The sequence below is a fragment of the Stegostoma tigrinum genome, chromosome 9, assembly GCF_030684315.1.
Source record: "Stegostoma tigrinum isolate sSteTig4 chromosome 9, sSteTig4.hap1, whole genome shotgun sequence".
In the NCBI taxonomy this organism is placed as follows: domain Eukaryota; kingdom Metazoa; phylum Chordata; class Chondrichthyes; order Orectolobiformes; family Stegostomatidae; genus Stegostoma; species Stegostoma tigrinum.
In genome coordinates this window covers 94,165,013-94,190,746 of record NC_081362.1, presented here as the reverse complement: position 1 = coordinate 94,190,746, position 25,734 = coordinate 94,165,013, and positions in this window count along the sequence as shown.

Below are 25,734 nucleotides of genomic sequence, written 5' to 3'. Positions count from 1 at the left end.
TGGCAAGATTTGAACCCAGGTCCATTGAATATTATTGGGATCTCTGGATTAACAGTCCAGTGACAATATCATGAGGCTATTGTGATCCCAATGTGGGTATGGAATTCCATGCATAGATGGAATAAGCTGCTAAAGGAAGTGGTGGAAGAGGGTACAAACATAACATTTAAAAGGTATCTGGATGAGTAAATGAAGAGGAAGAGTTTAGATGGATGTGGGCCAAATGTTGGCAAATGTTGACCCCAATCAAAGGGTCTGTTCCTGTGCTGTGGGACTCTATGACTTCATGTCCCTATAAATGTACTAAGGGAAGAATGAAGCAACCATGGCTGACAAGGGAACATAAAAGCAAAAGATAAAGCGCAGATTGTGGTGAAGATTAGTGAGGAGCCAGGTGATTAAGAAGTCTTTAAAAACCATCAAAGGACAACTATAAACACAATAAGGACAGAGAAGAAGAAATATGAGCATTAGCTAGCTAATAATTTAAAAGAAGTTTGCAAGATATTTTATAGATATCCGAAAGGTAAGAGAGAAGCAAGATTGGACATTGGATTACTGGGGCAATGAGACTGAAGAAGTAGACTTAGAGGCCAAAGAAATTACAGAGGAACTGAATAGGTATTTGCATCATTCTTCACAGCGGAAGACGCCAGTAGCACATTAGAAATTCAAGAGAGTCGGGACAGATGTAGCGATAGTGGCCATCACTAAGGAGAAGTTGCTGTTGAAGCTGAAAGGTCTGAAGGTGAAGAGTATCGGAGCTGGGACATCATGTTGAGATTGTACAGGATGTTGGTGAGGCCTCTTCTGGAGGAAGATATTATTAAATTGTAGAGGGTTCAGAAAAGATTTACCAGGAGTTACCAGGAACACAGGGTTTGAGTTATAAAAATTGGCAGATAGGCTGGGATATTTTTCATTGGAGCGTAGGACTTTGAGGGGTGACCTTATAGAGGTTTAGAAAATCATGAGGCACATACATAAGGTAAATAGCAAGGGTTTTTTTTCCCTAGGGTGGGGGATTTCAAAACTAGAGAGCATTTTTTTAAGGTGAGAGGAGAATATTTTAACAAAAACGTAAAGGACATTTTTTTTACACAGGGAATGGTTCGTTTGAGGAATTAATTGCCAGAGGAAGTGATGGAAGCAGGTACAGCTACAATGCCTATAGGACATTTGGATAAGTACATGAATAAGAAATATTTGGAGGAGTAAGGGTCAAATGTGGGATTAGTTTAGTTTGGGAACATGATTGGCATGGACTAGTTCCGAAGGGTCTGTTTCCATGCTGCATGACTCCATAACTCTATGGCTAAGGGCAGTCAATCTGTGGAATTCATTGTTTTAGAAGGCTGGGGAGGCCTAGTCATTGAAAATATTTGAGACTGAAATAGATAGGTTGTTGATTGGTAATGGAATCAAAGGTTACAGGTACAAGGCCGGAGAATAGGGTGAGAAAAATATTCGCCATGATTGAATGACAGAGCAGACTCAATGTGTTGAATGGTCTAATTCTGCTCCTATAGCTTTTGGTCTTATGTGGTCACACCAGTACCATGCACAGTTGCAACTAAGAACAGAGATAGTAGAAACTGCAGACGCTGGAGAATCTGAGATAACAAAGTGTAGAGCTGTAGGCCTGAAACGTCAGTTTTCCTGTTCCTCTGATGCTGCTTGGCCTGCTGTGTTCATCCAGCTCAACACCTTGTTAACTGCAGTTAAGAACAGTTCCCTAATATTTTACTCCAACCTCATTGAAATAAGGGTCGACATTCCATTTGCCTTCTTGATTATCTGCTGCATATGTGTCCCAACGTTCTATATTTCATGCATAAGTGTCCCCCATGTCCCTTTGCGTTCTGCACTTTTTCTCCAGTTAAATTATACCGTGTAATTTTATCTCCCTTTCAAAACAAACAACTTTACATTTTCCCACATTATACTCCGTTTGTCAACATTTTGTGCACTTACTTAACTCATCATTGTCTCTCTGTAAACTATATTTTTTACATCAGTTACTAGGTAATATATTGTGGTCTTAAGTATTAATGCCAACTAGTCTGCATTACCTTTGTGTGACCTTGTGATAGATTGATATGTAAAATATGCTTAATTATTAGAACAATGTCCCAGGAGTAACTACTTTGGGGCAGTAACGGTATAGTGGCATTGTCAAAGGATTGGTAACTCAGGGACCCAGGAAATGGTTAAGGGACATGAGTTCGAATCCCACCATGGTGGGATTTGAATTTCAAAAGACAAAACTAAAAATTTGGAATTGAAAGTCTCAGTTTGAATTTGAAATCATTGTCAATTGTTGCAAAAAACCATCTGGTTTACTCATGTACCTGCTCTGACCTCCATGTGACTCTAGGCCCTCAGCAAAGTGATTGACTCTTACCACTATCTGAAATAGAAACCATTCAGTTTATCATACTGCTAAAAACTCCAAACTATGGAATTAGACTGAATGGAACTTCTGGCAGAAACCCAGACACTGGAAATGAAAATGAAATTTAATAATATGGAGGTGCTGGTGTTGGAGTGGAGTGGGCAAAATCAGAAGTCACTGGAAACCAGGTTATAGTCCAACAGGTTCATTTGAAGTCACAAACTTTTGGAGCACAGCCCCTTCATTAGGTCCAGTGAGACAGCAGAGCACTCAGATTCAGAGTTTATTGGCAGAGAGATCAAGGGCGGAGAGAGCAAGTGATCATACAACTGGTGTGAGTGGACCATCAGGGAGTAAGTCTCTACAGGTGACCAAGAGTGTTAGACTGTGGGTAAAGTGTCAACAGCTGAATACCGAGTGAAGTGATGGAAGATAATCCAATTAAATTAGGCAGAGAGATAAATGCAAAAAAATTAAAAATAAGGTGGTGCTGGAGACAAAGTAAATGACTGGAATAATATGACAGGTACAAGAGTTACATGCTGAGGGTCCAGCCAAAGTAATTTGCAATCCAAAACTGTACAAACTAATTAAGGTAAGAGATCGTAATAATTTATCAAGGTGATGCTTTCAAAAAAGGACAGTAAGGAAGATTTTACAAATACAGAACAACGTTGTGGGGTCACATGTAGCGCGACATGGACCCAAAGTCGCAGTTGAGGACATTTTCATTGGTACATAACTTAGCTATCAATCTCTGCTTGGCAATTCTGTGTTACTGCGTGTATCAAAGTCTGCCTTGGAGGACGCTTACCCGAAGATTGGAGGCTGAATGCCCTTGACCACTGAAGTGTTCCCCAACTGGGAGGTTACATTCCTGTCTGGTGATTTTTGCGTGGTGTCCATTCATCCGTTGTCATAGCTTCTGCATGGTCTCGCTGACATACCATACCTCAGGGCATCCTTGCCTGCAGCGTTTGAGAAATATAACTTTGGCTGAGTCACACGAGTACCTGCCGTGTACATAGTGAGTGGTGTTGCCACGTGTGATGGCAGTGTCCAGGTTGATGATCTGATAGATCTTACAGAGGTTACCATGGCAGGGTTGCATGGCATAATGGTCAATGTTGACCTTAAGGCTGGATAGTTAGTTTAGAGCACTGGTCTGTTTAAGGTTTAGTGGTTGATTGAAGGCGAAAAGTGTAGATGTAGGGAACATTTTGAGTGCGAGCAGCAGCGGAGGCAAGACGGACCCGGAAGACTGCAGCTAAGGTAAAGCAGTTTATTTTTAAAATTACTTACCGATAGCGGGCAGCGGTGTTTTTTTTCCTCTTTCAGAGAAGGAGCGGGAGCACCAGAGGAAGTGACGAGGACCAGAGGGGCAGCCGGGAAGGAAAGCAGTGACCATATATATCAGCAAGGCGGCTGAACACGTGGCTACGCAGCTGGTGTAGGAGGGAGGGCTTCAGATATGTTGATAATTGGGATGCCTTCTGGGGAAGGTGGGACCTGTACAAGAAGGACGGGTTGCATCTGAACTGGAAGGGGACCAATGTCCTGGGTGGAAGGTTTGCTCGAGTAGTTCGAGAGGGTTTAAACTAGTATGGCAGGGGGGTGGGAACCTGAGCTGTATACCAGAGGTGAGCGTTGATGCAGGTGAGGCAGTAGCAAGAGGTAGACCAGCTAGTGGGAAGGATTTTCCTGGGAAGGAACCAAGGGATCGGTTAAAGTGTGTTTGCTTTAATGCAAGGAGTATCAGGAATAAAAGTGATGAACTTAGAGCATGGATCAGTACCTGGTGCTATGATGTTGTGGCCATAACAGAGACATGGGTTTCTCATGGGCAGGAATGGTTGCTGGATGTTCCAGGGTTTAGAACATTTAAAAAGAATAGGGAGGGGGGAAAAAGAGGAGGGGGTGTAGCACTACTAATCAGAGAGGGTATCACAGCTACAGAAGCTTCCTTTGTCGAGGAAGATCTGCCTACCGAGTCAGTATGGGTGGAAATTAGGAACAGCAAGGGAGTAGTCACCTCGTTAGGGGTTTACTACAGGCCCCCCAATAGCAGCAGAGAGATTGAAGAAAGCATAGGTCGACAGATTTTGGAAAAGTGTGCACGCAGTAGGGTTGTTGTAATGGGTGACTTTAACTTTCCTAATATTGATTGGAACCTCCTTCGAGCAGAAGATTCGAATGGAGCTGTTTTTGTAAGGTGTGTTCAGGAGGGTTTCCTAACGCAGTACGTTGACAGGCCAACGAGGGGAGAGGCCATTCTAGACTTGGTGCTCGGAAATGAGCCGGGGCAGGTATCAGATCTTGTGGTGGGAGAGCATTTTGGTGATAGTGACCATAACTGCCTCACATTCTACATAGCTATGGAGAAGGAGAGGATTAGGCAGAATGGGAGGATATTTAATTGGGGAAGAGGAAACTATGATGCGATTAGACATGAGTTAGGAAGCATGGACTGGGAGCAGTCCTTCCATGGTAAGGGAACTATAGACATGTGGAGACGGTTTAAGGAACAGTTGTTGGGAGTGATGAGTAAATATGTCCCTCTGAGACAGGCAAGAAGGGGTAAGATTAAGGAACCTTGGATGACGAGAGCGGTGGAGCTTCTAGAGAAAAGGAAGAAGGTAGCTTACATAAGGTGGAGGAAGCTAGGGTCAAGTTCAGCTAGAGAGGATTACATGCAGGCAAGGAAGGAGCTCAAAAATGGTCTAAGGAGAGCCAGGAGGGGGCACAAGAAAGGCTTGGCAGAAGGAATCCGGGAAAACACAAAGGCATTTTACACTTACGTGAGGAATAAGAGAATGGTCAAAGAAAGAGTAGGGCCGATCAGGGATAGCATAGGGAACTTGTGTGTGGAGTCTGAGGTGGTAGGGGAAGCCCTAAATGAGTTTTTTGCTTCTGTCTTTACGAAAGAAACCAACTTTGTAGTGAATGAAACCTTTGAAGAGCAGGTGTGCATGCTGGAATGGATAGAGATAGACGAAGCCGATGTGCTGAAAATTTTGTCAAACATTAAGATTGACAAGTCGCCAGGCCCGGATCAGATTTGTCCTCGGCTGCTTTGGGAAGCGAGAAATGCAATTGCTTCGCCACTTGCGAAGATCTTTGCACCCTCGCTCTCCACTGGAGTCGTATCTGAGGACTGGAGAGAGGCAAATGTAATTCCGCTCTTCAAGAAAGGAAATAGGGAAATCCCCAGCAATTATAGACCGGTAAGTCTCACGTCTGTCGTCTGCAAGGTGTTAGAAAGGATTCTGAGGGATAAGATTTATGACCATCTGGAAGAGCATGGCTTGATCAAATACAGTCAACACGGCTTTGTGAGGGGTAGGTCATGCCTTACAAACCTTATTGAGTTTTTTGAGGATGTGACTAGAAAGGTTGATGAGGGTCGAGCTGTGGATGTGGTGTATATGGACTTCAGTAAGGCATTTGATAAGGTTCCCCATGGTAGGCTCATTCAGAAGGTCAGGAGGAATGGGATACAGGGGAACTTAGCTGCTTGGATACAGAATTGGCTGGCCAACAGAAGACAGCGAGTGGTAGTAGAAGGAAAATATTCTGCCTGGAAGTCAGTGGTGAGTGGAGTTCCACAGGGCTCTGTCCTTGGGCCTCTACTGTTTGTAATTTTTATTAATGACTTGGACGAGGGAATTGAAGGATGGGTCAGCAAGTTTGCAGACGACACAAAGGTCGGAGGTGTCGTTGACAGTGTAGAGGGCTGTTATAGGCTGCAGCGGGACATTGACAGGATGCAGAGATGGGCTGAGAGGTGGCAGATGGAGTTCAACCTGGATAAATGCGAGGTGATGCATTTTGGAAGGTCGAATTTGAAAGCTGAGTACAGGATTAAGGATAGGATTCTTGGCAGCGTGGAGGAACAGAGGGATCTTGGTGTGCAGATACATAGATCCCTTAAAATGGTCACCCAAGTGGACAGGGTTGTTAAGAAAGCATATGGTGTTTTGGCTTTCATTAACAGGGGGATTGAGTTTAAGAGTCGTGAGATCTTGTTGCAGCTCTATAAAACTTTGGTTAGACCGCACTTGGAATACTGCGTCCAGTTCTGGGCGCCCTATTATAGGAAAGATGTGGATGCTTTGGAGAGGGCTCAGAGGAGGTTTACCAGGATGCTGCCTGGACTGGAGGGCTTATCTTATGAAGAGAGGTTGACTGAGCTTGGTCTCTTTTCATTGGAGAAAAGGAGGCGGAGAGGGGACCTAATTGAGGTATACAAGATAATGAGAGGCATAGATAGAGTTGATAGCCAGAGACTATTTCCCAGGGCAGAAATGGCTAGCACGAGGGGTCATAGTTTTAAGCTGGTTGGTGGAAAGTATCGAGGGGATGTCAGAGGCAGGTTCTTTACGCAGAGAGTTGTGAGAGCATGGAATGCGTTGCCAGCAGCAGTTGTGGAAGCAAGGTAATTGGGGTCATTTAAGAGACTGCTGGACATGTATATGGTCACAGAAATTTGAGGGTGCATACATGAGGATCAATGGTCGGCACAACATTGTGGGCTGAAGGGCCTGTTCTGTGCTGTACTGTTCTATGTTCTATGTTCTATCTTGGTGAGATGCCAATTGTCATTGATGACATGCTGAAGGCAGAGAAGAATATGATATAGTTTCTGGTCAATGAAGGGTACTCTATCAGTCGTATCGTATGTCTGTTTTCTGAGGAGGCCATTGCAGTCTTTTGCCATGGCAAGTAGGAACTAGCAACCAATGAGTTGAGCATAATTCCCTGTTCTTCTGAGGATGTCCTTCAAGACCTTTATGTGTCAGTCGTGTTCCTCCTCATCTGAGCAAACTATGCAGCCTTCAGGACAACATCAAACACAAACCTGCCATGGCAAACTCTGCAAGGCATGTCAGATTATCAACATGGATAATACCATCACACTTGGAACACGGCCCACTGTGTATTATCAGACACTCTACTCACACCAGTCGTGTGATTTTTTTGATCTCTCTGCCTTTAAACTTTGTGTCCACGTGCTCTTCTCTCTCTCACTACACCTGACAAAGGGGCCGCACTCTGAAAGTTTGTGGTTTCAAATAAGCCTGTTGGACTATAACCTGGTGCCATGTGATTTCTGACTTAATGGAATTTCTGCCTTTTTAAACCTAAATATTTTATAAATAAAATATCTGGGGTCTAGTGCAAAAATCAGGAGGGGTGGCCATGGGCTGACCAAGGAACAACCTGACATAGTCATACTCATAGGATCATACTTTACAGATAATGTTCCAGCTAACAACATCCCTGGGTATGTCCTGTGTCCTTGGCAGGCAGGTCCACAGAGATAACAAGGTGTAGAGCTGGATGAACACAGCAGGCCAAGCAGTATCTTAGGAGCATGAAAGCTGATGTTTCAGGCCTAGATCCTTCATCAGAAATGGGGGAGGGGAAGGGGCTTCTGAAATAAATAGGGAGAGAGAGGGAGGCGGATCAAAGATGGATAGACGAGAAGATAGGTGGAGAGCTGACAGACAAGTCAAAGAGGTGGGAATGGAGTGTAGGTGCGGAGGTAGGGAGGAGATAGGTCAGTCGGGGGAGGACGGACAGGCCAAGGGGGAGGGGTGAGGTTAGTAGGAAGGAAATGGAGATGCGGCTGGAGGTGGGAGGAAGAACAGGTTAGGGAAATGGGGACGAGCTGGGCTGATTTTGGAATGCGGTAGGGGGAGGGGAGATTTTGAAGCTTGTGAAGTCCACATTGATACCATTGGGCTGCAGGGTTCCCAAGCAGAATATGAGTTGCTGTTCCTGCAACCTACGGGTGGCATCGTTGTGGCACTGCAGGAGGCCCAGGATGGACATGTCATCTAAGGAATGGGAGGGGGTGTTAAAATGGTTCGTGACTGGGAGGTGCAGTTGCTTACTGCGAACTGAGCATAGGTGTTCTGCAAAGTGGTCCCCAATCCTCCGCTTGGGTTCCCCAATGTAGAGGATGCCACAACGGTACAGCGGATGCAGTATACCACATTGGCGGATGTGCAGGTGAACATCTGCTTGATGTGGAAAGCCTCTCTAACCTGTTCTTCCTCACCTATGCCCTCCTCCGACCTCGTGCTGCACCCTTTTTTCCTACCTACTAGCCTCATACCACCCCCTTCACCTGTCCACACTCCCTGGACTGACTGATCCCCTCCCTACCTCCCCACCTACATTCACCTTTACTGACTCCATCCCCACCTCTTTGACTTGTCTGTCTCTTCTCCACCTACCATCTCCTCTACCCATCTTCGATCCGCCTCCCCCTCTCTTCCTATTTATTTCAGAACCCCCTCCCCTCCCCCATTTCTGATGAAGGGTCTAGGTCCGAAACATCAGCTTTTGTGCTCCTAGGATACTGCTTGGCCTGCTGTGTTCATCCAGTTCCATATCTAGTTACATCGGATTCTCTAGCATCTGCAGTTCCAATTATCTCAGATCCAACAGAGGTAGTGATGTGATCACAGGGATCAGTGCTGGGACCTTAACTTTTTAAAATGTGTATAAATAGAACCAGAATTATAGCTGCTAATTTTGCTCATGACACATGATAGTTTGAAAAATGAATTGTTAATGAGACATAGGGAGGCTATAAATGGATATAGGCAGGTTAATTGAGTGGACAAGGCTACAGAAAATGAAGTATAATATGGAAAAGCATAAAATATCCATTTTGGCAGGAAGAATAAAAAGAACAATAATATCTAAATGATAGGGGTTTGCACAGCTCTGAAATGCACAGAGTGTCCTGTGTGTAAATGTGCAAAAGAGTACTGTACAGGTATAGCTATTAATTTGGGAAGGTAAAAGAATGTTATAATTTACTGTGAGAGATTGAATGAAAAATTAGGAAGAATATGCTGCAATTACACCTGATATTGGTTAGACCACATCTGGAATGTTTTGTACAATATTGGTCATCTTATTTAAGGAAGGATGTAATGCATTAAAGAGGTTTCAGGGATTTGCTAAAATAAGGCCTGGAATGGGAAGATTGCTTTATGAGCAAAGATTGTGCAGGGTAGATTTGCATGCATTGTGTTTAGAAGAGTAAGAAGCAACTTGACAGAAACATAAAAGATCCAGGGAAGCACGGTGCTCAGTGGTTAGCACTGCAGCTTCACAGCGCCAGGGGCCTGGGTTCAATTCCAGCCTCGGGCGACTGTCTGTCTGGAGTTTGCACATTCTCCCCGTGTCTGCATGGGTTTCCTCCGGGTGCTCTGGTTTCCTCCCACAGTCCAAAGATGTGCAGGCTAGGTGGATCGGTCATGCTAAATTGCCTATAGTGTTCAGGGATGTGTGGGGTTACAGGGTTATAGGCATATGGGGCTAGGTGGGATGCTTCAAGGGGCGGTGGGACTTGTTGGGCCGAAGGGCCTGTTTCCACACTGTAGGGAATCTAATCTAATCTAATCCCAAGAGGTCTTAACCAGGTAGGTTTGGAAATGATGCTTCTTCTTTATGGATAATCTAAATTAGGCATTATAGTTTAAAAATAAGATCGTTTTAGGGCCACAACGATGCTACCCAAAGGTTGCAGGATCAGCAACTCATATTCAGCTTGGGAAACCAGCAGCCCAATGGTATCAATGTGGATTTCACAAGCTTCAAAATCTCCCCTCCCTCTACTGCACCCCAAAACCAGCCCAGCTCGTCCCCACCTCCCTAACCTGTTCTTCCTCTCACCTATCCCTTCCTCCCACCTCAAGCTGCACCCCCATTTCCTACTACTAACCTCATCCCGCCCCCTTGACCTGTCCGTCCTCCCTGGTCTGACCTATATCCTCCTTTCCTCCCCACCTACACTCACCTCTACAGGCTCCATCCCCACCTCTTTAACTTGTCTGTCTACTCTCCACCTATCTTCTCCTCTATCCATCTTCGATCCGCCTCCCTACCTCTTTTCTGATGAAGAGTCTAGGCCCGAATAGTTAGCTTTCATGCTCCTAAGATACTGTTTGGCCTGCTGTATTCATCCAGCTCCACACTTTGGTATCTTGGATTCTCCAGCATCTGCAGTTCCCATTATCTCCTATACCTAACTTTTATGTTTGTAATTCCATCAGTCTCTTTTTCTTCACCAGTAGTGTTGGGAAGAATAGAAATCTAAGAAAGGAGAAAGTATATGTGTTACTATCACTCTCATTGGGTTTTGATTAGCTCAATACTACTTTCTATATCTGTTGTGAAGTTTGCCTGGTTTATATGATGCTTTGTGACAAGACTCAAATAGTCTGTGGAGGGGATTATTAATCAATCTAGCGATTTGCCATGTTGGAATCTCATTTGATAATGCCTGTAATGAGATCTGCTCATGCACAGGCAACCCTAATCCAATAAATGCTCCTGATTCATCCATTTTGATCTATATTAATCCAAATTACTCATAACAGACAGTGTTCATGATCTTGGGAACAGGTATTATCTTTTGGCTTGAAATTATAACTAATTCCCCTTAGCTCTGCCTTTCTATTGTTTACTGTAAATTATATTGAGATATCCTGAGGCCATGAAATTCCTTAGGTGTTGTAATCCTTTCGTGAGGACCAATCCCAAACCTGCACAATTTGAGCAAGAAACAAAACGGGCGATTCAGGTGTGAGCTATGAACGTCCTTCTCATGCCTTCCTAGTGGGCTCTTTGCCATTGCCTCACTCAGATCCTACCACACCTTCATTTTATTGATTTGTTCACAGCCAGGACAGCAATTTTTGGCCATCTTGCATTGCCCCAAGGGCAGTTTAGAGTCAATTACATTGTGATTATATTGTGACTAATTACATTGGTCTTATTAGGACCCGTGGGCACAGCCTTAGAATTAGAGCGGGTAAATTTAAAACGGAAATGAGGAGACATTTCTTTAGCCAGAGAGTGGTGGGCTTGTGGAATTTATTGCCACGGAGTGCAGCGGAGGCCGGGACGTTAGATGCCTTTAAGGCAGAGATCGATAAATTCTTGATCTCACAAGGAATCAAGGGCTACGGGGAGAGTGCAGGGAAGTGGAGTTGAAATGCCCATCAGCCATAATTTAAATGGCGGAGTGGACTCGATGGGCCAAATGGCCTTACTTCCACTCCCATGTCTTGTGGTCTTATGGTGAGTGTCTAAAGTCACATGTAGGCCAGATCAGGTAAGAATGGCAGATTTCCTTCCTTAAAGAGCATTATAAACCAGAAGAGATAGTACGAATTGCCAATGCTGGAGACTGAGATAACGAGGTGTAGAGCTGGATGAACACAGCAGGACAGGCAGCATCAGAGGAGCAGGCAAGCTGATGTTTCAGGCCAGGACCCTTTACAGAAACCAAATAAGCTTTTTGAAAACAATATTGATAATGGTTGATCAGTAAGCTCACTTTTTATTCCAGATTTTTAAAAATTAAATTCTAATTTCACTATCTGCCGTGGTGGGATTTGAATGGGTGTCCCAGAACATTAATGTGAGGTTTCCAGATCACTTAGCCATCAAGATTACAGCCTTGTCACCCAACTCCCCAAACTTTAGCCTCTAGCCTGTGTTCACTTGTTCATTAAAATAGTATGTAATGACTTAGAGTTTGTAATTTGTCTGCTGAGGAAATGTTGGACAGTTTAGGTTTGTATCACCGGAATTTCATAGAATTAAAAAAAAATTGAGACATAGAAAACAAGGTGTAGAGTTGGATGAAGACAGCAGGTCAGGCAGCATCAGAGGAACAGGAAGGCTACATCACCTTGCGATGTCTTGATGAGATCAATGTGGAAAGGATGCCTGCCTGTTATGACAGAATCTAGAACTAAGCAGTTGCTGTTTAAAGCTAACAAGTTGATGGTTTAGTAAAAAAATGAGCAGAATTTGTTCTCACATAGTCTTTGGAACTTTCTTTTTCAAAAGGAAACATAAGCAGAGTCCTTGAATATTTTTAAGATGGTGGAAGAAAGGTTCTTGGTATTCAAAGGGGTGTAGGTCTACTGGGGGGTCAGTAGAAATGTGGAATAATCAGTTTGGCCATGACCTTATTGAAAGGCATGTGTAAGTTTGTATGTGTGTTTTCTTTCCTCTTAAACAGATCCTTTCCCATCTACCAGATTCTACATTCTTGTTCATAGAATCATAGAATACTTGCAGCGTGGAAACAGGCCATTCAGCCCATCAAGTCCGTTAAGCGTCAAACCTGTTACTCAAAAGGGAAATTGTTTGATTTGGCTCCAAATGTCAAATATGTTTGTTTTCTGTTAGCTTTCATTGTTGCTGAATGAAAACGAATTCTGTGAAGTGTTTGAAGGTTCTCCTGTATGTTATGGAGCCAGGCTGAATGTTGATAAGATGCTGTACTTTACAGGACAATGGGGAAAAAGTAGCATTCTTTCAGGGAGGATTGTAAGATGCGTTGTGGCTAAAGGCAGGAAAGCTTTGTGACGTGGCATGTAGACAGCACTATACATATATATAAGAATGTGCAGTTGCATGTACAATGAAGTGTCAGCTCTGCCACTATGTGTATGGTGAAGCATAACTGGACAGCAAAAGTTTGACTAGGCACATTGTTAGGAACAAAGATCGTTAATACCACTGACCCCAGGATATCCTAGCGGCGATGAAATTATCTGCCCATAGTGAGTGGAAAATAGGATGAGCAGGCACAATTAGGATGCCGTTTATTGTTAACGAAGTGAGATTGGGGCAATCATATGAGAAATGTAATTCTGTCTCACAGAGAGAACTCCATGAAACTGACCAAAAATGATACAGAGCTGATTTCCAGTAAGGCTCTGCCCATTATGTTCAGTGAGGTATATCGATATGAAAGAAAAACATAACAGTGATTCACTGAAAACTTTTATTGATACAAGACCTTTCATGATAGCACAAGAATTTTCATTGCCAATGGAGCACCTTTTAGGAAAGTAGACTATGTTGTATTAAACACAACAATATACTCATAGCAAGGTGTCAAAAATAGCATTGTGATAATGACCAAAAATCTACTTTTTGGAGTTTCACATGAGACCAAATTCTGCCCTACTATTCAGTCACTTTTGTTTTATTCATTAACAAGATGTGCATGTCTCTGGCCAGGCCAGCCTTCCTAATTGTACAGAAGGCAGTTAAGGGTCAACAACATAGCTATAGGACTGGAGCATATGTAGGCCAGACTAGGTAAGGGTGGCTTCCTCCTTGAAGGACAAAGTGAAAGAGATAGTTTTTTGCATCAAATGGCATGATCATTAGCTTCTTAATTCCAAATTTTCATTGAATTCAAATTCCACCATCTGCCATAGTAGGATTTGAAACCATGCGCCTGGAACATTAGCCTAGGTCTCAAGACTAATAGTCAAGTGATGTTATCGCTAGGCCCTCACCTCATCCTTATTTATTACTTGTTTCATTGTCATTTGTTGGGTCTTGCTGTGTACAAACTGAAATCGTCTAATTTGCAATACGGCTTACTCTTTAAAAAGTAATTTATTGGCCACAAAGAGCTCGTGAACGTTTTGGGGATGGCAATGTTTCTACTGCAAATGCCAGTCTTTCATGACAGACATACTCATTTATCACTGAAATGGCCAGACAGAGCAATGTCATATAAAATGGTTAAGCCACTCATCTCTATCATTGCCAGCCCAAATACACTCCATAGAGTGTCTCTCAACTCCTATTGTCAGTCAGTTTGGAGGGACCATGCAGAAGTCCCACAGTAAAGACACATTCAGTGTTAACACTGACTCTCAATCGAATATGAAGTCTGTGATTTGCGGAATCTGAAATTATATTTATAGATTTTGAAATTACATTCAGGAAAGGTCAGAAAGGATTGGTATTTGTCTCAAAACTATATAATTACATGATTTTTGGGTGTTATTTGAACAGAATTGTGCAATTGTATAAATGGTGACTGTGTACTGTTTATTGTACATTGTTGCGTCTGCCAGGTTTAAAGTACTGACTCATTCATCTGGACCTGCATTGAGCTTGTTATTGAGTTTGCAGTTCCTTCGAAGTTCCTTTATAAAACACAAGGAAGATGGCATCCTCACTTCTACTAATAAAGGTGCAGAATATTCAAACAAAGAATTAGTGTTAAAGTTGAAAGGTAATATGATTTGGACTTATAATCCGAAAATCTAAACTGATAGAGCTAACAAGGCTTGAGTTGAAATCACAATTGATGTTTCAAAAAGTTGAGAGAAACTGGAAATACAAATAACTGGCATCAATAAACCTACCATGGAGCTGTCAGATTGTTGCTTCAGTAGGTCTTTCAGCAATTGCCTTTCCCCAGTTTATTGATTCCAGTCCGAAACTGATTTGGCTGACTGGTGTGTTAAGAATAAATTGCATTCCAGTTTTGCCACTAATATAATAAAAGCCCAAAAGATGCTTCGCAGGAGAGTTGTCAGACATTGAATCACACCAGAACTATAGGATACATGACAAGAAATTGGTCAGAGAGCAGATCTTAATAAGCAATTCAAACAAAGTTATATTCAAGGGGGGAAATGTGGCAGATTGGATTCAGAATTGGCTGACCCTTAAAAGACAAGGGATGGTAGCGGATGGAAAATATTCAACACGGTGCTCAGTTACGAGTGGTGTACCACAAGGATCTGTTCTGGGTTCTCTTCTATTTGTGATTTTTGTGAATGATTTGGATGAAGGAGTGGAAGTGTGGATTAGTAATTTCTCTGATGATACGAAGGTGTGTCGAGCTGTGCATAGTGTGGAGGGCTGTTCTAGGTTACAAAGGGGCATTAGTAGGATGCCGAGTTGGACTGAGAAGTGGCAGATGGAGTTTAACCTTGAAAAGCGTGAAGTCATTCATTTTGGAAGGACAAATTTGAAAGCAGAATACAGGGTTAACGGAAAGATTCTTGATAGTGTGGAGGAGCAGAGGGATCTTGGGGCTCAAGTCCACAGTTCCCTGAAAGCTGCCCCCCAGGTGGATAGAGTTGGTAAGAAGGCGTATGGTGTGTTAGCTTTCATTAATACAGGGATTGAGTTCAAGTGTCATGAAGTTATGCTCCAACTATACAGAAGCCTGGTTCGGCCACATCTGGAGTATTGTGTCCAGTTCTGTTTGCCTCATTACAGGAAAAATGCGGAAGCGTTAGAAAAGGTGCAGAGGAGATTTACCAGGATGTTGCCTGGAATGGAGGGAAGGTCTTACAAGGAAAGGTTGACAGAGCTAGACCTTTTCTCTTTAGAATGACGAAGGATGAGAGGTGACTCAATAGAGATGTACAAAATGATCAGAGGTATAGATAGAGTGGACAGCTAGAGACGTTTTCCTAGGGTCGAGGGGAGATAGTTTTAAAGTGAGTGGAGGTAGATATAGGTAGGCCCTTTACTCAGTAAGTGGTAGGGGCATGGAACACATTGCCGGAGAGGGTAGTGGAGTTGGCCTCATTAGGGGCATTTAAGCCGCTATTAGATAGGCATATCGGTGATATTATGAGGTAGGGGTGGAGGTTAGATAGACTTTAGGTTTAGGGTAAAAGTTCGGCACAATGTCCTTGGCCGAAGGGCCTGTACTGTGCTGTACTGTTCTATGTTCTATGTTCAATGTTCAATGTTTAAGGCTGAGTAGACAATCTCTTGATTGACAGAGAAGATTGAGGCTTATACGGTTTCAGGCAAGAAAGTGGTGTTGAGCCCACAATCAAGTCAAATGTGATCTTACTGAATGGTAGGGCATGCTCAGTAGGCTAAGTAGAACATAAGACACAGGAGCAGAAATGGGTGATTCAGCCCATCAAGTCTGCTCCACCTTCAATGACATCATAGCTGATCTGATAATCCTCGACCCTACTTTCTTGCCTTACTCCCATAACCCTTGATTCCCTTACTGGTTAAAAAAATGTCATATATGTATAGATGAATATATGTAACAACCCAGCCTCAGCAGACCTCTGCAGTAAAGAATTTGACAGATTCACAACCCTCTGAGAGAAAAGACTTGTCCTCATTCGCATCTTTAGTGGGTGGCCTCTTATTCTGAGATTATGCTCTCTGGTTCTAGCCTCGCCCACAAAGAGAAATAATCTCTCCAGATCTACCCCATCAAGCTCTTTAAAATTCTTCTTTTTTTTCAATAAGATGTCCTCTTTTTTAAACTCTATCGAATATAGGCCCAAATTGCTCAGACTCTTTTCACAGATAAGGGCCCCAAAGTGCTCATAGCCTCTAGCTTTAGTCTGAAAAGGGTGTTATTTAGGTTCAGCAAGACCCATTATGATGACTCCATCCCTTTGAAATAAAAGTCAACAGTCCATTTGCCTTCTCTATTACCTACTTAACTTGGATGCTGGATCTTTGTGATTCATCTAGTCTTGATTCATATTCTTATGAACTATGAAAAGGAGGTAGAAAAGCAATAATGTTCTGGGGAGGAACTCCTGAATTTTGAGTTCATGGAGCTAAAGGCGAGTGCATGGAAAGACTTCAGAACAATGAAAAAAGAAAGAAAATTAAGACATTTCTGGATCTGGAGTCAATACAACAAGCTCAGGGAAGATGAATGAATGCGATCAGAATCAAAGTTAAGACACAGGCAGCAGGATTTTTAATGCATTCAAGTGTGACAGTTTAATTTAGATAAATGTGGGGTGTTGCATTTTCATAAGAGAAACCAAGTTAGGATTTTTTTCTGAAGAAGGGTCTAGACCCTAAACGTCAGCCTTCCTGCTCCTCTGATGCTGCTTGGCCTGTGATGTTCATCCAGCTCTTCACCTTGTTATCTTAGGACTTACACAGTTGTTGGTAGGGCCCTGGGGACTATTGTCAAAGAAAGAGAACTAGGGGTGAAGGTGCATAGTTTATTGAAATGGAGTCACATGTAGACAGGGTGGTGAAGAAGACATTTGACATGTTTGCCTTCATTAATCAGAACACTGAGTATAGGAATTGGGATGTCACGTTGTGGCTGTACAGGACATTGGTAACACCACTTTTAGAATGAGGCGCACAATTCTGGTCACACATCTATCTGACGAATGTTGTTAAACTTGAGAGGATGGAGAAAAGATTCACAAGGATGTTGCCTGGACTGGAGGGTTTGAGCTATAGGGAGAGCTGAATCAGCTGGGCGTATTTTTTCCCCTGGAGTGTCGGAGGCTGAGGGGTGACCTTATAGAGGTTCATAAAATCATGAAGGGCATGGATAGGGTGAATAGGCAAAGTCTTTTTCCAGGGGTAAGGGAATCCAAAACTAGAGGGCATTAATTTAAAGTGAGAGGGGAAAGATATAAAAGGGATCTGAGGGGCAACATTTTCATGCAAAGGGTGGTGCATGCGTGGAATGAGCTGCCAGAGGAAGTGTGGAAGTGGCTACAGTTGCAGCATTTAAAAGGCGTCTGGATGGTATATGAATAAAAAGGTTTTAGAGGGATATGTGCCAAACGCTGAAAAATGGGATTAGGTCAGGTTGGAATGTCTGTTCGGTGTGGACCAAAAGGTTTGTTTCTGTACTGTATGACTCCATGACTTGATGACGGATGGGTAAATTGGTGAGACAGCATTGAAACAGATGGGTCTAGAATATAACAAAGCCACGAATGTGGGTTTCAGCTGCAGGTAAGCTGAGGCAGAGTAAAGATGGATCAACATTATGGCTGAACAAGTTTGAGTAATTGAATGACTGGTCTCTATAGAACCTAGAACATAGAACATTACAGCACAGTACAGGCCCTTCGGCCTTCGATGTTGTGCCGACCTGTCATACCAATCTGAAGCCCATCTAACCTACACTATTCCATGTACGTCCATATGCTTGTCCAAGACGATTTAAATGTACCTGAAGTTGGTGAATCTACTACCGTTGCAGGCAAAGCGTTCCATTCCCTTACTACTCTCTGAGTAAAGAAACTACCTCTGACGTCTGTCCTATATCTTTCACCCCTCAATTTAAAGCTATGCCCCCTCGTGCTCGCCGTCACCATCCTAGGAGAAAGGCTCTCCCTATCCACCCTATCTAACCCTCTGATTATTTTATATGTCTCAATTAAGTCACCTCTCAACCTTCTTCTCTCTAATGAAAACAGCCTCAAGTCCCTCAGCCTTTCCTCGTAAGACCTTCCCTCCATACCAGGCAACATCCTAGTAAATCTCCTCTGCACCCTTTCCAAAGCTTCCACATCCTTCTTATAAAGCGGTGACCAGAACTGTACGCAATTGGTTCCTTGTTTGTTGAAATTGACAGTCTAAGTGATGGAGTAGATAAGGGATGTCAGTTCAAGGTAAAATACCACATCAAGGGCATGAATGGTTTGATTTAATCTCAGAAGTGAACAAGGAGAGGGATGAAGTCCTTTAACAATCCAGACTGTGGTAAAAAGCCACTACTAGAGGTAACTAGAAATGGGATAATAAATATTTTCCCTAAGCTAGTGATGTCCATGTCATACAAATATGAGTAAGAATGAGCCTTTTGGTCCCTAACTCTTGAAACAGTTGAGATTAACCCCATTTTCCTGTTTTGTGTTTAACATTTTTTTTCTTTTCAAACAATTAACAATGGCTGAGTTACCGAAGATAGTTTGCACCTCCTAAATCCTCCCTTTGTGATTATCAGCCAGCACTCTGGGGAGACAATGAGGGTGAACATGACAACAATAAAGGGAAACATTATAAACAGAAATGCAATCAAGCTTTCGCACTCGGTTGATAGGCATTTTCTTGACCTGATTAGAGACAGTTTATTGGAGTCACGTGTCCGTCCAGATATCCTCTTTGATGGTCATCATTACTGATTAGAGGGTTTAATTCTTATTCTCATGTGTGTCGTAACATATCAATATCCTCTCCAGTATCTCTGGCACATACTAACTTCATTATTTTAGTTTACAAATTAACAGCTTTCAGTTGCTTGAATATCAACACTTCTGTGATAATCCAAAAAAAAGGCACAAATTCACATTTTTCACAACCACAGGATATTCCAAAGCTTTTCACAGCCAATGAAATACTTTTGAACTGTAGTCAATGCTGCAGCAGTGAGCAGGCCAATGTGACAGAAAACAGTCAGCATTGCAAGAAAGATAAGCAGAAACAGGAATTTCTGCAGAAACTGAACAAATGTGGCAAGTGTCTATGGAGAGTAAACTGAGTTAATGTGAGTTTAGGATAACAAAGTGTGGAGCTGGATGAACACAGCAGGCCAATCAGCATCTCAGGAGCACAAAAGCTGACATTTTGAGCCTAGACCCTTCATCAGAGATCTCCACACTATGTTATCTTGGATTCTCCAGCATCTGCAGTTCTCATTATCACTAATGTGAGTTTAGTGACTCTTCATTAGATGCTACTAGACCTGCTGTGTTTTTACAGCAATTTCTCCTTCTGTTTCAGATCCACATCCACAGTTCTCATCGAAGTGACCGTTCTCCTGAAGCAACTTCGATGGTCGGGTCACGTATCGTGGATGGACAACACCAGAATACCCAAGACAGTGTTCTACGGAGAACTCTGCAATGGCAAAAGAAACCGCGGTGCCCCATGCAAGCGCTACAAGGACCAACTGAAGCAACAGCTGTCTCAGGCCGGCATCGCCTCAACAGAATGGCAAAAGCTGGCCTCTGACAGGGATGCATGGCAGAACAAAATTACGACGGCGACGGAGCAGTTCAAGTGTTTGAGGAGAGCAGCTGCAGAGAACAGACGGAAACGCAGGAAGGCGCCCTCATCTCAAGCCCCGCTGTCCAGAGCATTCTCCTGCCTGCACTGCCCCAGGATCTGCAGGTCCAGAATAGGACTCTATAGCCACCAACGTTGTGCCAACCAAATCGCTGACGAATCTCTTCCCAACTGATCTTCGCAAGCGAAGAATCTGCCTGATGCCTGATGATGCTGATTCTTTAGACTGTTAGAAATTGAGAAGTGGTGTTCCAAAAGGATGGAGGTTGGGAAAACTGTTTCTCATTATTTACATAAGCAACTTGGGCTCAGGGATCAGAACATCAATTTCATTCAAAAGTACAATAACAAACTGAGGAGCGTAGATAACGTTGAGTAACATTGTGAAAAAATATAAGAAGACACTAAAGAACTTGCAGAATGTGTGTAAAACTCAAGCTAAGTCTTTTGGCAGAGATAATGGGAACTGCAGATGCTGAAGAATCCAAGATAACAAAGTGTGGAGCTGGATGAACACAGCAGGCTGAGTAGCATGCTAGGAGCACAAAAGCTGATGTTTCGGGCCTGGACCCTTCATCTGAGGATCTAGTCTAGGCCCAAAACATCAGCTTTTGTGCTTCTAAGATGCTGTTTGGCCTGCTGTGTTCATCCAGCTACACACTTTGTCATATAAGTCTTTTGGCAGTTTGGTCAGAGAATTAAGACGATCACATTGCTGTTGGAAAAGAATAATTCAAAGTGGGGCCGAGGAACAAATCAATGTTGATGTCCCAGTGCATGAGCCATTGAATGGCTAATATAGCCAGAAGAATGATTTACTGTAGAGGCTAATTTTTAGATGAATAATAACATACATAAATTATGTTAAAGATACATAGAAACCCAGCCAGAAGTCACATGATATCAGGTTATCGTCCCAAAGGTTTATTTAAAATCACAAGCTTTTAGACTGCTGCTCCTTGTTTAGGTGAAGTGAGGTATATAGAGACATAGTTAGGTCACACTGAGTACAGTTCAAGTCTCTATATTACAAGAACAATTATAGATCGACTGGGGAAGTTGTAAAGAATTCTTGTAATGATGATACCAGAGCTGAGTGAATAAATGCCAAAGAAGAGTAAACAGATTGGGGCTCATTATTTTGAAGTAGGGAAAGCTGAGCAGTGACCCAGTAGAAATGTTCAAAATGATAAAAGTTCAATTGAGATGGGTCAGTTATGATCATTTTCTGTGTGTGGGAGAAATTGATGCTTCAGGCAAACTTTTGTAACAATGAGACCATTTGGATGGCTTAGACAGAAGATGTTACGACTCAGGGAGAAGTCCATGTACTAAAGGTCACAAATACAAGATACCGACTAACCAATTTGGCATACAGGGAACTTCAATACCTAGAGTGTGCTCAGAATGTGGAACTTGCCATTCCAATGAGAGGTTGAGGTGAATCATACAGAAAGATTTAAGAGAAGCCAAGTAAACACATTAGGGAGAAAGGCAAGCACAGAGTGCTGGTGAGATAACAAGAGGCAAGAGGAGGCTTGTTTGTGCTTAAAAACTGTAGGCTTAGCATTAATTTTCTTCTCCACCACAATGACAGCTAGCTCTTTTTCAGCCCAGTTCTCTGTAGAGACCTCTCTATAGAGAGGTTTTGATTATAAAAAAAGTTACGCCTCTTTATTAAGTCTGATTATTCTGTAATAGATAGGAAAACGTAGGTTTGCATTAAAGTTGGCTAAGTTCATTATAATAAATCTTTGTGCTTGTGTGAGAAGAAGCAATCTTGGATAAACTGTTCTAACATTGAAACCTTTTTCATTACTAATTGAGGACTCTGGTAAATACATGTAATAACACAGCAGAGGTTGGTTTAGTGAATGGAGACATTGATCAAAATCAGATTAGGAGACAGTTTATAAGACTCCATTCTATGCTCATATGCAACACTTGAGATACTTGAGGCCAGTTACTACTGTGGCTAAGATCCAATCAAATTTAGCAACAGCTACAGTCAAATTGCTATAATCCAATTTGGGTACAGGTCACTCTGGGATTAAAACACAAGGCTCTGTACTTCACCATGGCAAGCCAAGTACTGAAGACTCTCAAGGCAAGAACAATGTGTCTACCTTCTGTAACTGGAATCATGTCAGAGATGGAATCTTAACAGGATGATAACTAACAGAGTGTTGAATGGATTGTGCAACATGCTGATGCTGCAAAGGTCATCTTTCCAATTTGTTAAATATATCACTGTCCTTTAATAAACTCTAACATTTACCATCTAAGAAGTCGTGGGTTTTTGCCTTAATTGCTTCAGAGTTGCACAAACAAAAGTAAATTTATTAAGTCACTTACAAATTGCTGACAAATTGGGATGGCTGAAATCAATGAAGTTACAGAGAACAACATCAGAATAAATAGTTGTTTGGAAGATCTTTTGCCATGCTTTTGGTTGCACTTCATCCCCACAATCCTTAACATTAGGCAGAGGGAAGTCAATGCCCTAGTGCTATTATCACCGGACTGTTAATCAGAGATGCAGGTAGTGTTTTGAGGACCCGGGTTTGAATCCTGTCATGGCACACGGTGGAATTTAAGCTCAGTTAAAAAAAAACAGGAATTAAGAGTCCAACGATGGCCGTGATTCCATTGCTGATTGCTGGTTCACTAATGTCCTTTAGGGAAGGAAAGTACCAATCTTTCCCAGCTAGACCTATTGGTGACTCTAGACCCATAGCAATGTGGTTGACTCTTAATTGGGAAATTTCAGATGGGCAGCAAATGCTGCCTGTCCAGTGATGCCCTCATCCCATGAATGAATAAAGAAAAAAAAAATCTGGTTCTGTAGGGTCTTGCAGGTCTGCTGCTGGCAGGTCTGGAAGCAGGCTGTGGAGGGGTAATCTCTGCTAACTGCCTGCCCCTCTTCTGTGATACGTTCTTGCATGGGTGTCATTGTAGAATAAGCGTATGGTATCCACCAATGCTCTCAACCCCTTCCAATTCCATTTTGTTTTAGCCACCTCTCTCTTCCTCACCTTTGACAGCCTGCATTGTCCTAAATGGCTTTCCATGTAAATTAATCAATTGGAAAACATGAGTAATTTACTGCTGGTCGTTCAGAGATGAAAACATGCCACAGGTGATTTCATGATGGGAAAATAATCTGTTCAGTCGTACATTAGAGCACTTCTGGATTAAAAAAAACACAAAAAAATTACTGTAAAATTCTTTTGTTTTATATTGAAAAGTAGAGAAGAACTTGTTGTGAGCTTGTACGGCACAGTTGCTAGATCACACTGAAACACTGTATACAATGGTAGTCCCACTATTACCAAACAAATATAGATAATGGACTGATGAAGTTGCTAAGGGTGTTTATAATAATGATTCCAGAACTGAGGAATTATAAATATCAGTAAAAGCTGAACAGGTTGAGGCTCTGTTGTCTGGAAAAAAGGCTGAGAGGTGACCTAATTAGAGCCCATTAAAATTATGGAAGAGTTTGATAGATAAGATATAGAAGACGTGTTTCTGGCACAACTTTTGACTTGTTTTTTCTGACGGCAGTGGCTGCAAGGTAGGAAGTAGTTGGGCTCTATGTCCATACATCAATCTAGCGAAAGTCATTGGACTGCCTCCAATGACTCTAAGATAATGGGAACTGCAGATGCTGGAGATTCCAAGATAATAAAATGTGAGGCTGGATGAACACAGCAGGCCAAGCAGCATCTCAGGAGCACAAAAGCTGACGTTTCGGGCCTAGACCCTTCATCAGAGAGGGGGATGGGGGGAGGGAACTGGAATAAATAGGGAGAGAGGGGGAGGCGGACCGAAGATGGAGAGTAAAGAAGATAGGTGGAGAGAGTGTAGGTGGGGAGGTAGGGAGGGGATAGGTCAGTCCAGGGAAGACGGACAGGTCAAGGAGGTGGGATGAGGTTAGTACGTAGCGGGGGGTGCGGCTTGGGGTGGGAGGAAGGGATGGGTGAGAGGAAGAACCGGTTAGGGAGGCAGAGACAGGTTGGACTGGTTTTGGGATGCAGTGGGTGGGGGGGAAGAGCTGGGCTGGTTGTGTGGTGCAGTGGGGGGAGGGAACGAACTGGGCTGGTTGAGGGATGCAGTAGGGGAAGGGGAGATTTTGAAACTGGTGAAGTCCACATTGATACCATATGGCTGCAGGGTTCCCAGGCGGAATATGAGTTGCTGTTCCTGCAACCTTCGGGTGGCATCATTGTGGCAGTGCAGGAGGCCCATGATGGACATGTCATCAAGAGAATGGGAGGGGGAGTGGAAATGGTTTGCGACGGGGAGGTGCAGTTGTTTTTTGCGAACTGAGCGGAGGTGTTCTGCAAAGCGGTCCCCAAGCCTCCGCTTGGTTTCCCCAATGTAGAGGAAGCCGCACCGGGTACAGTGGATGCAGTATACCACATTGGCAGATGTGCAGGTGAACCTCTGCTTGATGTGGAATGTCATCTTGGGGCCTGGGATGGGGGTGAGGGAGGAGGTGTGGGGACAAGTGTAGCATTTCCTGCGGTTGCAGGGGAAGGTGCCGGGTGTGGTGGGGTTGGAGGGCAGTGTGGAGCGAACAAGGGAGTCACGGAGAGAGTGGTCTCTCCGGAAAGCAGACAGGGGAGGGGATGGAAAAATGTCTTGGGTGGTGGGGTCGGATTGTAAATGGCGGAAGTGTCGGAGGATAATGCGTTGTATCCGGAGGTTGGTAGGGTGGTGTGTGAGAACGAGGGGGATCCTCTTGGGGCGGTTGTGGCGGGGGCGGGGTGTGAGGGATGTGTCGCGGGAAATGCGGGAGACGTGGTCAAGGGCGTTCTCGATCACCGTGGGGGGAAAGTTGCGGTCGTTAAAGAACTTGGACATCTGGGATGTGCGGGAGTGGAATGCCTCATCGTGGGAGCAGATGCTCCACCTATCTGGACTCCATTTTCTCCCCTTTGGTCCAGGAACTCCCCACCTACGTCCGTGACACCACCCACGCCCTACACCTCCTCCAGGACTTCCAATTCCCTGGCCCCCAACACCTCATATTCACCGTGGACGTCCAGTCCCTGTACACCTGCATTCCGCATGGAGATGGCCTCAAGGCCCTCCGCTTCTTCCTGCCCCGCAGGCCCGACCAGTCCCCCTCCACCGACACTCTCATCCGCCTAGCTGAACCCGTCCTCACACTCAACAACTTCTCTTTTGACTCCTCCCACTTCCTACAGACTAAGGGGGTGGCCATGGGCTCCCGCATGGGCCCCAGCTATGCCTGCCTCTTTGTAGGTTACGTGGAACAGTCCCTCTTCCGCACCTACACAGGCCCCAAACCCCACCTCTTCCTCCGGTACATTGATGACTGTATCGGCGCCGCCTCTTGCTCCCCAGAGGAGCTCGAACAGTTCATCCACTTCACCAACACCTTCCACCCCAACCTTCAGTTCACCTGGGCCATCTCCAGCACATCCCTCACCTTCCTGGACCTCTCAGTCTCCATCTCAGGCAACCAGCTTGTAACTGATGTCCATTTCAAGCCCACTGACTCCCACAGCTACCCAGAATACACCTCCTCCCACCCACCCTCCTGCAAAAATTCCATCCCCTATTCCCAATTCCTCCGCCTCCGCCGCATCTGCTCCCACGATGAGGCATTCCACTCCCGCACATCCCAGATGTCCAAGTTCTTTAAGGACCGCAACTTTCCCCCCACGGTGATCGAGAACGCCCTTGAC